The sequence below is a fragment of the Hakea prostrata genome, chromosome 8 (assembly GCF_041222555.1).
Source record: "Hakea prostrata isolate BN-2017 chromosome 8, UWA_Hpros_2, whole genome shotgun sequence".
In the NCBI taxonomy this organism is placed as follows: Eukaryota; Viridiplantae; Streptophyta; class Magnoliopsida; order Proteales; family Proteaceae; genus Hakea; species Hakea prostrata.
In genome coordinates, this window is record NC_142607.1 from 6,126,179 (window position 1) to 6,143,439 (window position 17,261).

A 17,261-nucleotide genomic window follows, 5' to 3' on the forward strand; every position below is an offset into this window, starting at 1 on the left:
AACTAGAGTTTGGATTATGGTCCCTACTTCACGGTATAGCTTTACAGCAACCAACACAAATTGTGGATATGATTACGAGAAAGATCGAAAACTAGGCAGTGTTCTGTCAGTGCAGTTGTGATGACAAGGAAAGAGGGGGGGGGGGAAATTCAATCACAATTCATAGTCATGTTGGGTAGTTATAGATGATAGTAGTGGGTGATTTCCAGCAAGGGGAGGGGGTGTGGTGGTTTCTAGCAGTGGTGGGTAGTTTCTAGTAAGGTGTAGGAAAAAGATGTGCCTAAGGGTTGGGTATGGAATGAGACACAATGTTAGTTTAGTAATTTGACATTGGAAGGGTATCTTGGTCATTTCATATTGGAGTTAAGTAGTACTAACTGAGACTGTTAAGTTGTTGGGGGTTACACGTAATTTAGGCCACTTAAGGGAGCCAATACGAGTTTTGGCACAACTTAAGTGGGGTACACATGTAAAACTCTACCATTCATTTCAAACAAATAACAATGAGGATGACATTGCAGCATGATTTTGTGAGAACTCAAAAACGAATCTAAGTTGAAAGATTTTCCAATATTTAAACATGAGGGTAGAATTGTCAACCTCAAAGTTGGTATATATTAATTAATGCAATAACTAATTACAAAATTAAATAGATAAAATTGCCCTCACATTGTAGTAGTGGTATAAAGAAGGATAATTGTATCCACAAAAACAAATGGACAATGTGGCTATATAATTAAGAAAACTAAATTCTAGAGGAAAGGTGGTGGCTAAACCACCGTATAAATTGCTTGGCTGAATGGTCCTAGAAATCCTACCATTAAATTTGGTAGGATTAATTCTAGATCATCCATCATAAACAGTTCAGATTTAATTTAATAAATTTATTGGTAAAATTTATTTACACAATCATTCAATATCTTTATGTCATTCTTTATTTGTAATAATTTTGTGGGTAGTCTTTGCATGTAGGAAATAAAATAATTTTGTTCAATGAAAGACTCTCACAAATTCAATTTGAACTCGTATGATATATAATGAGTTTTTTACACGGCACTCACTATTATTAGGGTGAAACTAGTGCCCACTCACTATTATGGCTTAAATTACATGGCACCAACTTTCAAAATTACAAGTTACCCACAGTTAGGATTTTCTTTGAAATGGAGTGTAAAATGGCCTAAATGCCCTTTGAGTAGTAAAATAATTTAACTACTCTCATTAGGTGGGTCACCCATCTTCTTCATATCCCTCACCGGAAACCGTCCACCACTGCCAGAAACCACCACACCCCCTCCTCGCCGGAAATAATGTATTAATACTTGTGCTTCCCTCTGGTGTAGAATTCAGATTGACATTAGTTTATGGGCATCTGCAAGTAGATCAATGAGACAAGATTTAGGACGAGCTATCCCAATTAGGAACCTCTGTATGTACCCCTTGACATGTTCTTGGTGATTTCAATGAGATTCTAAGCAATGATGAAAAACTAGGAGGGAGACCCAAACCCCAGGCCCAAATGGATGGGTTTTGTAATGCACTTGACAATTGTTACCTTTTTGAGGTCAAGTGTACAGGGCCAAAATTTTCATGGTCAAACAAAAGGCAGGGGGCGGGATTGGTAAAGGAGTGTCTTGATAGGGCTTTTATCAATATAGATGTTCTGGACCTATTTGGAAGTGTCTAAGGGCATCAATCTTTGGTGGGCCATGCCCCTCTTGAGGTATAACCTTATACCTAACCAAGCAATGCCCTATGCGGTTTCAATATGAAACCAAATGGGAAAGCCATCAAGACCTACCTCACTAAGTATCTCTTGGATGAACAACCCCTAACCTTGGATCACGTTGTTATCAACTACATCCAAAAATAAAAAATTGCTTAAGATCCCTTTGCCTTTGGAGTAAGACCACCTTTAAAGATGTATCAAAAGAAATTGTCAGAATCTCTCAACTCCTTGAAGAGTGTTGAAAAAAAAAATCCAAAAATTAAAAATTGCTCAAGATCCCTTTGCCTTTGGAGTAAGACCACCTTTAAAGATGTATCAAAAGAAATTGTTAGAATCTCTCAACTCCTTGAAGAGTGTTAAAAAAAATAAAAATAAAAATAAAATCCTCTTCCCAAGAGGAAATTGACCTAAAGAAGCAATTAGAGTAGCATTTCTCGAATGAGGTAAAATTTTGGTACCAGAGATCTAGGGTCCTTTGGTTAACTGAGGGGGACCTTAACACTTAGTTCTCATGCCTCAATTGTCCAAAGAAGACAAAAGAACACAATCCATAGATTAAAGGAGAGTCTGGGTCAATGGCTAAAAGAAGATCATATCAAAACTACAATATGCACTCATTTCTCTTCCCTAATTGCTTCATCTCCCCTATTGGTCCTCAATATTTCCTTCTAAGCACATCTCTAGGCATTATAGCTTCAGAAAATTTGGCTTTGTGTGCCCCTTTTTCCTCTGAGGAAATCAAAAGCATTCTCTTCCAAATGAAAGGGACCAAAACCCCTAGGATAGATGGTCTTCCTGCTAGGTTCTTTCATAAGCATTGGGATACCATTGGGATACCATTGGGGCCAATCTAGTTAAAGGGATGCAACATTTTTTCAAAAGGGCCCACAGAACAGGTATCTCTTTGATCCCAAAGAGAAACAACCCCCAGGATGTCTCTCAATTTAGGGGGATCAGTTTATGTATCATTCCTTAAAAGTCATAGAAAAATGTTTCACTAATACACTCAAACCCATTATGAGGTCCATTATTAGTCAGACCCAAAGTGCTTTTGTACTAGGTAAAGCCATCCCAGACAACATATATCTTGCTCATTAGTATCTTCACTTCCTAGAGAAATCTCAATTGAAATATGGATATATGGCCCTGAACTTGACATGTGTAAGGCCTATGACAAACTAGAATAGTACTTTATTGAAGACACACTAAGATGCATGGGATTTGCTGACTAATGGATACAATGGGTAATGCAATGCATATCAACTTTTACTTTTTAGATTAAGATCAATGGCTCCCTCTCTAGATGCATTTTTCCCCAAAGGGGAATCAAGCAATAAGGTGTCAACTAAACCCATACATCTTCATCTTGTGCCAAGAGATACTTACCCAAAGACTTCAATTCAGTAAAGGGATCCCTAGATTGCCTGGTATTAGACTGTCCCACTAGGGTCCTAAAATTAACCATTTGTTTTTTCTGATGATTGTATGTTATTCTCCCCGCATCTGGTTCATAATGCAACCACCGTCACCACCATTCTTCAAGACTATGAGAAGGTGTCAAGTCTGCACATAATCCTGGAAAAGTCAGTTGTGCTATTTAGTAGAACAACACCTTCCAATATCAAGGCTGATGTGGTGGCCTCTCTAAGTCTGAAAGAAGTGCAATTGCATGATACTTGGGTCTCCCTTCATCCATAGGTAAATCCAAAGTGCAAACTTTCTCTTTCATTATAGACAAACTTACTTCAAAGCTAGTGGGTTGGAGGGGTAACTCTTGTCTTTGAGGGAAAAGGAAGTCATTATTAAGGCTGTGACTTTTGCATTGCCAGTGTATGTCATATCTTGTTTTATAATCCCCAGTGAAATTTGCCATTTCGTTACCAAGAAAATCTTAAACTTTTGGTGGAGAAATGAACAAGGAAAGAAGCTTTGTTGGGTGAAGTGGGACACCTTATGGAAGAGTAAGAAAGAGGCAGGTCTTGGATTTCGAGATGTTCTTTGCTTTAATAAAGCCTTATTGGCCAAGCAAAGTTGGAGACTATTGACTAACCTGACCTCTCTTTAGGCTCAACGCCGCTCAAGTGATGTCAGCCAAATCTTAAAGGGAAGTCTATTCTTGAGGTGATACCTCTAGCAAACTGCTCTTGGGTTTGGATAAGTGTTTTAATGGGGAGAGATGTGCTTAAACATGGTTTGATTAGATAGGTGGGTAATGGCTTATACACTCACATTTATAAAAACCAATGGGTTCCCCCTCCCTTTCAAATATAGCACCAGCCCCTCTTCACTTGTGCATGATTTGATTAATTGGACTAACTTGTGGTGAAAAAGAGATCGATTGGACTCCCTATTCTCTCATTTGGAGGTGGATGCGATCTTGACCATCCCCATCCTTTCTCCCAATAGTTAAGATTCCAACGTGTGGTACAAATCAAGATAAGGAACTTGCAAGGTAAAGTCAGCCTATTATCAGTGTATGGAAATGGCTAACTCTAGAGGTAAAATTTCTTCCTCATCACCTCATTTTGTTGGAATAGAATTTGGCGCATTCTTACTTTACCAAAGATTAAACATTTCTTGTGGAAAACTTCCTAGGAGACGCTTGCTATTGGAAATTCTCTTTTTCATTGAAATAGCTCTCATACACATCTGTCTTTTTTGTGATAAAAATGTTGAAAACTTTGGTCATACTTTGCTTTTTGTTCCCATGCAAAAGAATGTTGGAGATGTCGCCTCGTAGACTAGATGTTTCAAAATTCTATGGTGAGTCCCTTCATGATTGGATAAGATTTATATTAGAAAAGTTCAAGGATTATGGGAATTTGAACCATTTACATCAAATGTGGAGCTCTCTTATGTGGTGCATTCGGAAAACTACAAATTCTATACTTTTCAAAGGAATTGATCCTTCCATAAGGCATACAATAGTTACTACTTTCCATGCCTTATGTGCAGAAATTCAATCATATTGCAAGAGTGCTCCTCATAGGGAAGCAATGCCATCCTACCCTTTGCATAGAGTGGACAACATGGATGATGATACAAATTTATTTCACTTGTTTGTGGATGAGTCGTGGGACTGTAGAAGGACACAATGGGAGCTGTAGCATTTTATGGGATGTCCAACAAACATTTATAGCAGTCCAGTGCATTGGGAGTGAAGGCACATCAGCAGCATTGATGAAATTGAAGGCTATGACGGTCTCCTTTTGGCAAAAGCTTTGGGAGTGTTGAAGGTGCAACTTAGCTCAAACTTCAAACTGGAAATTCAGGCTCTTCATGGTCTTAACACATCTCTTGATTGAAGGTGCTTAAGCCTTAATTCAGAAATCTTAACAATCGTGTTGGACTTCACACATGTTAGATTTGTTTATATATCCAGGTCAAGAAATACTTTTGCAAACTTTTATGTAGGGGAGCTAATCATTTCAAACTGTTTAGATATTGGTGGGATATCCCACCTTGCTTTGTTGTTCCTCCTTTGTTCTTTTTTTTTTTTTTTTTTTTTTTTGGTACGAAACTAAAGAGCTTCATTCATGAACTTGAAAGAAACTACAGACACAACGAAGAAAAGAAAGAAATACAAAAGATAACTGCATGAAACACAATGTTCGATCCGAACCAAGGAGTGGAAAATGACCAAATGTCATATATGCAATAGACACGGTCATCCTGTCTAAGGAATGGGTCGAGCCCAAACCCTTAGAAAGGCGGTTGTAACAACCACAATAACATTTAAGCTCAAAGAATACAACATATGCATCCTCTAGTACAACTAACACGCCATAAAGACGGACATAGACACCCCACAAGGACTGAAATACAGGCCACAAGGGCGGAGAGATAACACGCCACAAGAGCGGAGATAACAGCGACGCAAAGATACACCGACGACAACCAGCAATACGAGACTCTTGCACCAGCAAAGCTTCCAGATCCCTGAGAAACACATCCAGCTGCTGCATGCTTTGTTCCTTTTTTAGTGCTTTATCCTTGGATACTTTCACTTAATGAAATTACCTTACTGTTGACCAAAAAAACAAAGCCAATTAATATGGAGTATTTCGTGGTTTCCTGTTCAAAGCTAGACAGAAGAACTTGTGAGCAGGATCTAAAAACAAAATGATCAGCCACTCATGCAGTGGTTCCAGAATTAGCAAAATCTTCTTTCTTGAGTTTAGTAGTAATCGGTGCTGGTCACTGTCATAATTAATAGAATTCCAAACAAAACAAAACAAGAATCTCAAGATGTTGTTGCCAATTTAGGTACCTGCCGTTCATGGATTTGAATGATGGATAAAATGTAGATACGAAAATCATTATCATGATACACTGGAAGGGCTAAGATGCATCTTTTTACCTAAATAGGAAAAAAAATGGTAATTACTTCGAAGGAACAAAGCCTCACCGACAGAACATCTCATCAAACGTAAGGTGACCTCACTGGACCGTTATCGATCGGTGCCAGACACGAAGAATATATTGAGGAGTGGGTCAGCTTGGTTGATTTTCACCTGAATTTCTCACATTCATTAATATATGTTTATGCAAATAAAAATTTATTGTACTCATAAACACTTGGTTTGCATAATATTTGTGTCTTGTAGAACGTGAACCACATATATTTTATTGTGTTTTGTTTAGTAGTTACGGGTGCTAGTCATTGTTGGATTTTGTTTTAAAAGAAAATAATAATATTATATAATATAGTATTTAGATAAGTTTCAAAATCATTAAAACTCTATCTTCCTAATTTTGTTTTAGGACTCTTGTTTATTCTTACTCTATAGGACTCTTCTGAATGTATATTAGGTGATTTAGATTACCATATATGTTTAGTCCCAAATCGGATGGAGCTAATGATTATATGATTATATATACATATATAGCTCCTAAGTGGGGTGTATACTGGTAGAGAGTTACGTGTGGATCACGTGCATGCAACGAATTGGACCGAGTCGGGCATGGTTGTGGTAGTGGTCCATAGACCCTTCGTAAATTTTCGATTGATCTATACCGCCCAAGTGCTTGGCGTCCGAACGCTGTCCCTGACCGTTGGGACGTTACTAAATGTGTATGTGCCCCGCGCTCAATCCTGGTGAAAGTCCCTATGCGACTCCCTGGCTGATGATCCCGAACATTCTGACCATCTCTCCTCGGTAACTCGCATGTTCTTCTTATTCTTGATCGCTCTTCTTGTGCCTCTTGTGGGCCTTGGTTCCTTTCTTGACGGAAATTTTGGTCCTCGTTTGGGTTTCTTTCTCTCTGGGGAGAACATCCCGTTACTGGGGAATTTCTTCTTTCAGTCCTTCGGGTTTGCCTTCTTGCTTCCTCACGATCGTGGAGGTTCAGGTTTCTTGGGGATCCTAGATGTTTGGCCATCGTTTAGAGCATTGCCTGCATCTCCAGAAATTGAACTTGCATCTGATTCATCTGTTCCTAAATGACTAGAACTATTTGGACCTCACCATTAGGATCGTTTAGGCGAACTCCTTTGGTTATTTCTTCTTCCTCGTGAAGTTCACCTTCACGAACACGATTTCCCTCTGGAGGAGAAAGGCCTTCCACTTGAAGAGATTGGAAATTTTGACTCTGGTGTCTTTGTAAATTTGGTGCCTACCATGGTTTTTTTGAAGTGTTTCCCATAGATGGCGCCAAATGATGAGTTCCAAAAACTATTTAGCCCTTGGATTCCTTAAGGCTTGCTTGCAAAAGAAATATTAGATGTGGGCCGACTTCGTGATCGGGAAGCCACCTCTAAAGGTTAAGTTAGCAATGGATCACCACAAAGCTTTGGCAAGTTGCAGAGCCTAATTGAATAACGTTAAGGGAAACGATTCAGATACCTTCATAGTGTGCAATCCTCTAGTTTATATAGGGTTTACCTCTCATTCTCGGTCGTTGGATTCGTTCATGATCTTTCTTGGTGGCCACCGATTGTAGGGTTTTTCCCCCATTTCGGAGTCAGTTATGGTTTCCTTGTATGACACGATCGTGTATCCTGAATTCCGCAGAGACACGTTTCTTTCTAAAACCGTCGAGTTCCTTATTCCTCTCGCTACTTGATAGGTTCAACCACTGAGCTAGTCCCGACCAGAGTTATCGCCCTGACCATGGCCGAACCCAGTTCAATGTTATTTTATCCTTATCATCAGGTATTCACTCTCTCTCTCTCTCTCTCTCTCTCTCTCTCTCTCTCTCTCTCTCTCTCTCTCTCTCTTTTTTTTGGTATTCTTTTCAAAAAGCACAATTTAATTTTTTTTTTTTTTATTTCATTGTTATTTCTTTTCCTAAAATTTCAAATATACTAATAGCAATTTAAATCTTGTTAGAATTCAGCCGTTGATTTTATAAAATCTAATCATAATCATTGATTTTTTTTTTATCCCTAAAATTTCAATTCCTATTAGTAGAAATTTAAATCTCATTTAGAATTTCAACCATCAATTTTATCAGATCTAATCGTAATCATTTAATTTAATTTTTAAATCGTTAAACTTTCAATTCTTACTAATAGCAATTTAAATTTTAAGTTTAATTAGTCGAATGTTTATAATTTCAGCAATTAATATTATTAGATCTAATCATAATCATTGAATTTGTTTTTTTTTTTTTTTACTTAATTTATGAAAATTGATTGTTTTCCTCGTATTTAGTTAATATACTTCAAATCAATCTTTTTTCCTATAATTTCTCCCACAATTTCTTTCCCACCTTTTTCTTTCATGATTTGTTAAAGTTTTTCTCCCACAATTTTAACCCTTATGTTTTATGTCAATATATTTTTTATAATTTACTAATAATTGTTTTATCTATATTTTAGTCCTCCTATTAATTTACCTATAATTTTAATGTAGACCCCACGTTTGAATATTGTTGTGGAGAACATATAGCCCGAGGGCCCCCTCTTGGGAGGAGTGTACACCCCCACTCGGGCTATTGGCTATATGTTCTCCACAACAATAGCCCGAGTGGGGTGCCCAAGGACCCCCACTCGGGCTATATGTATCCAATTAAGAAGGGCTTTATGCACCATCACCATTCCATGATATACCATGGAAGCCTCCTCTTGACAGCTAAAGATACCCACTGCAAGTGAGTCTGTTTCCCTTTTTGGCATGTTTAGCTCCTCAACCACCTCCAAGACTTGCACAATGCTTTCACTTCTGCTTCAAAGTTTGTTCTTACCACTAAATATACGCGATATATCTGCAAGGGTCAAGCTATTTTATTCCTAACAAATCTCCATCTATGATAATTTTTACCCACCCTAGTTGAGGACAAAACCAATGTTCTTCAAACAATCTTGTAATTCCCACCTACACATTCACACTTAATCTTCTAGATTGTATCAATTGAAACTAAGCAAGAACTCTTCCCTTTAACCGTGGTTATTTTGCACTAAATATCTTTGAGCTCCAATCGTTTAAAAAATTCTATCCAAGGTGCGAAGTCTCAGTGAACCTCGCTGGTTTGCTGGTTGCTGAAACTAGCAAAATCTTGCAGCTGATATACTCTGTGCGTGATGGTTTGATAGGGTGTAAAAACAGTGAGTGACATCGATTTACGTGTGTTAGTGGCCTTAAATGTCTAACTCATATTTTATAAAAAAACAAAATATCAATAACTTTTTCACTTCTTACGTGTGTGGCTACAAAATACAAATGCAACTGTTATATGTCAAATCTACTTTTTAACTTTAAAAAAAAAAATCAATTTTTAACGTTGATGGAAGACAGTTACACCATTCTTCCCTCTCCAAGACTCCTCGAAGTTCATATGCCTTATTCTTCCCTGCCACCAAGTGTCATCCAGCTCGGTTTTCGAATGGTGTATGTTTGCCGAAACCCTAAAGATGTCTTTGTGTCTTTCTGTTTTTTCAGCAACAAGATCAGAGATCAACTATCAAAACCACCATTGACTGTGGTAGATGCATTTGAAAGTTTTTGTAGAGGGAGTTCCCATTTTGGGCCTTTCTGGCATCATGTGTTAGGGTATTGGAAAGCTAGCTTAGAGAGGCCTGAAAATTTGTTGTTCCTCAAGTATGAAGAGATAAAAGCAAACCCAACTCTTCACTTGAAAAGGTTAGCCCATTTTGTGGGATACCCTTTTACCTCACAAGAAATTGAGGAAGGAGTTGTGGATGAAATCTTAAGGTGATGCAACTTGAGAACCTTAGTAGCCTTGAAGTGAACAAGGATAGAAAAAATCCTTTGGATCTCGGGAATGATATCTTCTTCAGGAATGGTAAAGTTGGGGACTAGGTAAATCATTTAACATCTGAGATGATTGAACAACTTGACAAGATCACAGAAGAGAAGTTCCAAGGCTTTGGCCTCAAATTCTAATCTTGTATGTATTGTCTGTATGTTTTCAATTTAGGTTTCACTACATATATCATGCATATGTACTAGTTAGTATTTCTTCAACGTTGCCAAGATAAAAGAAAAACCCATATGAGATTTGAAATCTCAGGTCAGAAATCATAGAAGCACAATATCAAGTACTTTGAGACTAGGTAGGTGGATTTGGTTGGGAATTTAGATCTTTTCTATCCAACCTGCTTGTATAAACCTTTGTGAGTGTGAAGAGGAAGCTGATTTTTCTACATTTTTTACCTCTCAAAGAGTTAGAAACCCAAAAGTTAAAACTGTTTTGTTGATGATGGGATGACCTACTCCAATTGCCTACGGCTATATATGATGTTTTAGATCACTATGGGCTGTGGAGCCTGATTGATTATGGGTAATGTTCAGTGTGTTGAAAAAGAGATTGAAAATTATTTACATGTTAAATAAATTCATCTTCACCTTTAATTGGTGGCTGCCCATTAGATATTTAACTTTCAAACCTGAATCGATGTATATACATTACATCTTTCTCTATCTCGTAAATTATTGATGCTGCTGGGCCCAAATGGTTGACTCTTGTTGTAGATTTTGCCAAATAATCCATCGATGAGATTATTTCTTTATAACAGTTAGTGATTTTTCATTTTAATGTATCCAATTAAGAAGGGCTTTATGCACCACTACCATTCCATGACATACCATGTAAGCCTCCTCTTGACAGCTAAAGATACCACTACAAGTGATTCTGTTTCCTTTTTTAGCATGTTTAGCTCCTCGACCACCTCCAAGACTTGCACAATGCTTTCACTTCTGCTTCAAAGTTTGTTCTTACCACTAAATATACGCGATATATCTGCAAGGGTCAAGCTATTTTATTCCTAACAAATCTCCATCTATGATTATTTTTACCCACCCTAGTTGAGGACAAAACCAATGTTCTTCAAACAGTCTTGTAATTCCCACCTACACATTCACACTTAATCTTCTAGATTGTATCAATTGAAACTAAGCAAGAACTCTTCCCTTTAACCGTGATTATTTTGCACTAACTATCTTTGAGCTCCAATCGTTTAAAAAATTCTATCCAAGGTGCGAAGTCTCGCGAAACCTCGCTGGTTTGCTGGTTGCCAAAACCAGTGAAACAGAGGTGAGATTTCGCCGATATACTCTGTGCGTGATAGCTTGATAGGGTGTAAAAACAGTGAGTGGCATCGATTTATGTGTGTCAGTGGCCTTAAATGTTTAACTCAAATTTTATAAAAAAACAAAACACAAAATATCAATAACTTTTTCACTTCTTATGTGTGTGGCTACAAAATACAAATGCAACTATCATATGTCAGATCCACTTTTTAAGTTTAACAAAAAAAATCAATATTTAATGTTGATGGACATACACAAGATGAGTCGTTGTCTTCTTCAGTTCTTCTTCTGTTCTTCACTTCTTCCCCATCAAACCATAGATTTCGCTAGTGATAGAAAGATTTCGACCAAGAAACTGAATACGAAGATAAAATTTTTGTTCAATTGAACTGAAGAGGCAAAGAACATGTATACGAACGTAGCAGCAGATCTAGGAGGCAATCAATCCATTTTCAGCAATATTTTGCAGGTTCGCTGATGATTTTTACGGATTTGGTATTTTTCCGGCGATATTTAGCAATTTTTCAGCAATATTATTTAATTTCGTTTTTCGGTGCATTTTTCGGTTCACTACTCACCAAACTGAGCAAAATTTTGCAAAATTTTGCCAAAATATTTTACTGTGATTCTATAATAGCTAACAACTTTGATATGTTTATCCCAGCATGGACCCACACTCCATCCTCTACCTATCATTATCTACAATTTTCTTCTACTTATTACCTTTCTTTTTCCTCAAATTAGTAATTAGAGCGAGATCCTACAAAAATTAATCACTGTCAACTGGCCAAAGGCTGGCTTGTCGGACAACTAACAATAACTCAAGTTAGATATGTGAACCAGGACCTACCCAGGGCAATAATTGATTTCTATCGAGCAACACATTTTCTACGGGCTTTACAACTACACAAAAGTATTCGTCTCCTTTGTTGTGTGATTACAGATTTGAACATCGAAAGTGATCAGTCATCTACCAAGGTCAGGGTTCAACTTCAGTGTTGCACATTAACTGTGTTTTCGTCTAGTTTTTAATCATCTGAAAGACAAATGATTGAAATCAAAACATTCAATGGACAACATTCAAGCCTAGGGACTCTCTCTCTCTCTCTCTCTCTCTCTCTCTCTCTCTCTCTCTCTCTCTCTCTCTCTCTCTCTCTCTCTCTCTCTCTCTCTCTCTCTCTCTCTCTCTCTCTCTCTCTCTCTCTCTCTCTCTCTCTCTATATATATATATATATATATATATATAAGTGATCCTGGTACTTCAGTAGATCTCACTCACACATTTGAGTATTACACTCGAGGCATAGCTGTTGAGATCGAGAAGCTACATAGGGTCTTAACTCTTAAATTGAGAGTTGAGAGGCCTTTCACCCAAAACAATGGCAAACTACATTTCTTACAGAAGTTGCTTTGTAACCAAAACCAAAAAAGAAGAGGAAGAAGATGAGAGAGCTTTCCAAAGATATGATAGTCTCATGTCAACCCTACCCAAGGAGGAAGGTTGGATACTTGAGGATTATCTTTGCTAATACCAAAACTTCTGGTTTCCAGACTTCTGTTGCAAAGCAACAATGGCATTTCAAGACCACTTTAAGCCTCGCTCCACTGACATATTCTCTGCAAGCACCCCAAAAGCCGGTGCTACATGGGTCAAAGCCCTTCTCTTCTACACTGTTACGCGTGGTATCTACTCCAACCACAACCATCCCTTGCTTAGTAACAACCCTCATGATCTTGTTCCATTTGTGGAGCTCAGGCTTTACGGCAATCAAATTCTTCCTAACCTTGAAATCCTTCCCTCTCCAAGACTCTTCGGAGTTCATACACCTTATTCTTCCCTGCCACCAAGTGTCATCCAACTCGGTTGTCGGGTGGTGTATATTTGCCGGAACCCTAAAGATGTCTTTGTGTCTTTTTGGTTTTTCAGCAACAAGATCAGAGATCAATCATCAAAACCACCATTGACTATAGTAGATGCATTTGAAAGTTTCTACAAAGGGAGTTCCCATTTTGGGCCTTTCTGGGATCATGTGTTAGGGTATTGGAAAGCAAGCTTAGAGAGGCCTGAAAATTTGTTGTTCCTCGAGTATGAAGAGATAAAAGCAAACCCAACTCTTCACTTGAAAAGGTTAGCCCATTTTGTGGGATATCCTTTTACCTCACAGGAAATCAAGGAAGGAGTTGTGGATGAAATCTTAAGGTCATGCAACTTTGAGAACCTCAGTAGCCTTGAAGTGAACAAGGTTGGAAAAACTCCTATTTTGGATCTCGGGAATGATATCTTCTTCAGGAGTGGTAAAGTTGGGGACTGGGCAAATCATTTAACATCTGAGATGATTGAACGACTTGACAAGATCACAGAAGAGAAGTTCCAAGGCTCTGGCCTCAAATTCTGATTGTATGTATTGTCTATATGTTTTCAATTTAGGTTTCTCTACATATATCATGCATATGTACTAGTTTGTATTTCTTTAACCTTTCCAAGATAAAAGAAAACCCCATATAAGATTTGAAAGCTCATGTCAGAATCACAGAAGCACAATATCAACTGCTTGAGGGGGAAAAAAGACAGAAACCAAAACCTCTGCAATCTTCTTTTACTTTTTTTTTTTAAATGAAAGAAGAAAATAGTTAGTATTAAGCGTAAGTTGTGCAGTTACATGGATATGTTTGTTCCTAAATTTGTGCATTTAGATTAGATGAGACCTCTAGTGTTAAACTAGTGAACCAACTCAAGAGTGTAGGGGACTTAAAAGTTACAATAATACGATATTGTTGTTGCTAATGCAACTTCTATCAAAATAGATACTAAGTTAAGAAGCCATCCATTGTCTTAAGCTTTGCAAAAATTCAATAGCTAGTAGTGGGTTATTTTGCACCACATTTCTTGTCAATTCTAACAAAGCTAACAATTTCGATATGGTTATCCCTGCATAGACCTACACTCCATCTTCTGCATCTCAGGCGTTCATTATCTACAATTTTCTTTTACTTATTCCTTTCCTCTTCTTCTCAAATTGGTGCGAGATCTTGCAAAAATTAATCACCACCAGCTGGCCCAACCATTAGCATTCGCGTTTTGAGAAGTATCAATTGGGAGAAGAAATGTCAGGAAATGGCTGGTGTGTGGGACAACTAACAGCCACTCAGGTTGGACTATATGAACCCTGGACCCACGCAGGGCAATAATGATTTCTGTAAAGCAACACGTTTTTCTAGAGGCTCTTCAACCAAGGAACGATATTTGGTTCGTTTCGCCCTAAATTGATATTAAATATAAATGCTTAAAAAATGTATGAGATATGACACTATAAGTTTTAAATATTTAATAACTGACAGAGTGACATTGATAGATAAAAAGTAAATTGATTGTTTCCCTAAAACGTCAAACATCATATTTAAAAAATATATAATATTTTATATGGCAAGGCGATTAGTCAAATCATACACATATATAATATATTTGCATATATAATCAATTTTATATATAATATATAACATAAATATATATTATAAATGTGCAAACGTTAGTGATGACTTGACACAAACGTTTTAAAATATTAAAAGTAATGCTTAATAGTCAAATCATGTCTCTCACTGTTGGATTTTGTTTTAAAAGAAATAATAACATAATATAATATAAGGATAATTACTGTTGCCCCCCTATAGTTTGATTTTATTACTAATAAAACCCTGTTCTTTACTAAATTACTGTTGTCCCCCTTCCTTATAACGGTGTTAAGTTGCCATTAAGTTTGAATATGTAATTTCTAATTTACCCTTCATTAAAATTAAGAAATCAAAAGACAATTCTACCCCATTTATAAAACCAGATTAAATGTCAATTTTATCCTAAACTTCATTTATTTTGAATTAATGAAATGGGCAAAATCCAAATCCAATTTGGTTTCCCACCCTCACAAAACTTCATCTATTTTGCCAATGGTGGATTAGTAGAGTGGTTAAAAGCCCAACTTCCCACGGGGAGGTCCTGGGTTCGCACCCATCCGGCGGCACCTATATATTAGTAATATTCCCCGTCCCCTATATATAAACTCTTCGGATTCAAAAAAAAAAAAAAAAAAAAACTTCATCTATTTTGAACTAAAGAAATGAGCAAAATCCAAATCCGATTTGGTTTCCCACCTTCACTAAACTTCATTTATTTTGAATTAAAGAAATGAACAAAATCCAAATCCAATTTTGTTTCCCACCTGAGCTAAACTTCATTTATTTTGAAAAAATTTTAGGTGATATTCAATTTCCAATTTGAGTTGAATTCGATTTTTCTTCCTCTTCGGTTTCTATTTGAGTTTTATTCAATCATTATTTCCTTATTTTGTGGGTTTTTTTTATTTATTATTTTATTTTTGAGAATAAAACGAATTATAGTGATTTTTTTTCCACAGTTAATTAAGGGTACTACTGTAACTTGACAAAAGGGTAAATATGTAAAGAGATAAGTATAAGGGTATTTTGGGGGTTTTTGAGAAAATATAAACATGCCACATCATCAGTTAACTAACGGAACTTAACGGTAAGGGGGCAATAGTAATTATAGACAAAGTTGAAGGTTGGATTAGTAATTTTGAAAAGTACATGGGATACAATAGTAATAAAATCAAAGTATAGGGGGCCAATAGTAATTATCCCTATAATATACTATTAGATAAGTTTCAAAATCATTAAAACTCTATCTCCCTAGTTTTGTTTTAGGACTCTTGTTTATTCTTACTCTATAGGACTCTTGTATATTAGGTGATTTAGATTACCATATGTGTTTAGTCCCACATCGGATGGAGCTAATGATTATATGATTATATATACATATATAGCCCCTAAGTGGGGTGTATGCTGGTAGAGACCTACGTGTGGATCACGCGCAGAGAGCCGAACGTGGGATGGGGTTGCGGTAGTAGTCCGTAGACCCTAGTCTAACCAAGCCATGGGGCACTATAATATTATATCAATAATATTAAGTGCTATGATGGGACTTGGGTCGTGGGTCGTGGATCTAGAAAACCCGGTTTTGGGTTTTGCAGTAGGGAGGTGACTAACCATACAGTAACAACTCTCTGCAGGTGACCTTACGTACATTTGTAGCTCTTTGAATGTGTCCATACGAGCCTATAAATAGAAGTTAAGCTCTGAACAAAGAATGACTCGGTTTTTAGTGAAAAACAGAAATTCAAAAATCTAGTGTTAGAAAATTCCATTTTTTGTTTTTTTCATTCTTGTGTTGTATATTACTTTCGGATCTCCTTTGCAAGTAGATTCTGTTGGAGTGCTGCCTTCAGATCTAGGAGTTGTTGTATCTTGGAGGTGAGAACGTCAAGGTCAAACTCCAGCAGCATAAAAGGGGGCGTTCAAATACCTTAAGGAAAAATACTGTTCGTACACCTCAACTCACCCTGTTCGAGTTCGTGCTGGTTTTACTTTCGCTTATTCTACTACATTCGGGTAAGTGATTCTGACATAAGGTATACTTAATATATTCGTTTCTCATTGATTCTTTTATTGGTCTGTCTATATTGTGCCTCTGGTCTTCTGGTTCTAATAGTCACTATCATAATTAATAGAATTAATCTCAAAATGTTGTTACCAATGTGTACCTACAATTCATGGATTTGAATGATGGGTAAAATGTAGATAAGAATATCATTATCATGATACACTGGAAGGGCTAAGATGCATCTTCTTACCTAATTAAATAGGAAAAAATGGTAATTACTTTGGAGGAACAAAGCCTCACTACCAGAGCATCTCTTCAAATGTTAAGTGACCTCACTAGACCATTATCGGTGCCAGGCATGAAGAATATACTAAGGTATCCAAATAGAATTCATTGGAGTGGGTCAGCTTGGTTGATTTTCACCTGAATTTCTCACATTCATTAATATATGTTTATGCAAATAAAAATTTATTATACTCATAAACACTTGGTTTGCTATAATATTTGTGTCTTGTAAAACGTGAATCACATATATCTTATTGTGTTTTGTCTAGTAGTTACCGGTGCTAGTCACTATCATAATTAA

General features: G+C 36.9%; 1 pseudogene; it reads left to right on the forward strand.

The window, feature by feature from the left end:
- The first annotated feature begins 12,602 nt into the window (after positions 1-12,602).
- Positions 12,603-13,700, forward strand: LOC149006507 (cytosolic sulfotransferase 5 pseudogene; annotated as a pseudogene).
- The last annotated feature ends 3,561 nt before the right edge of the window (positions 13,701-17,261 follow it).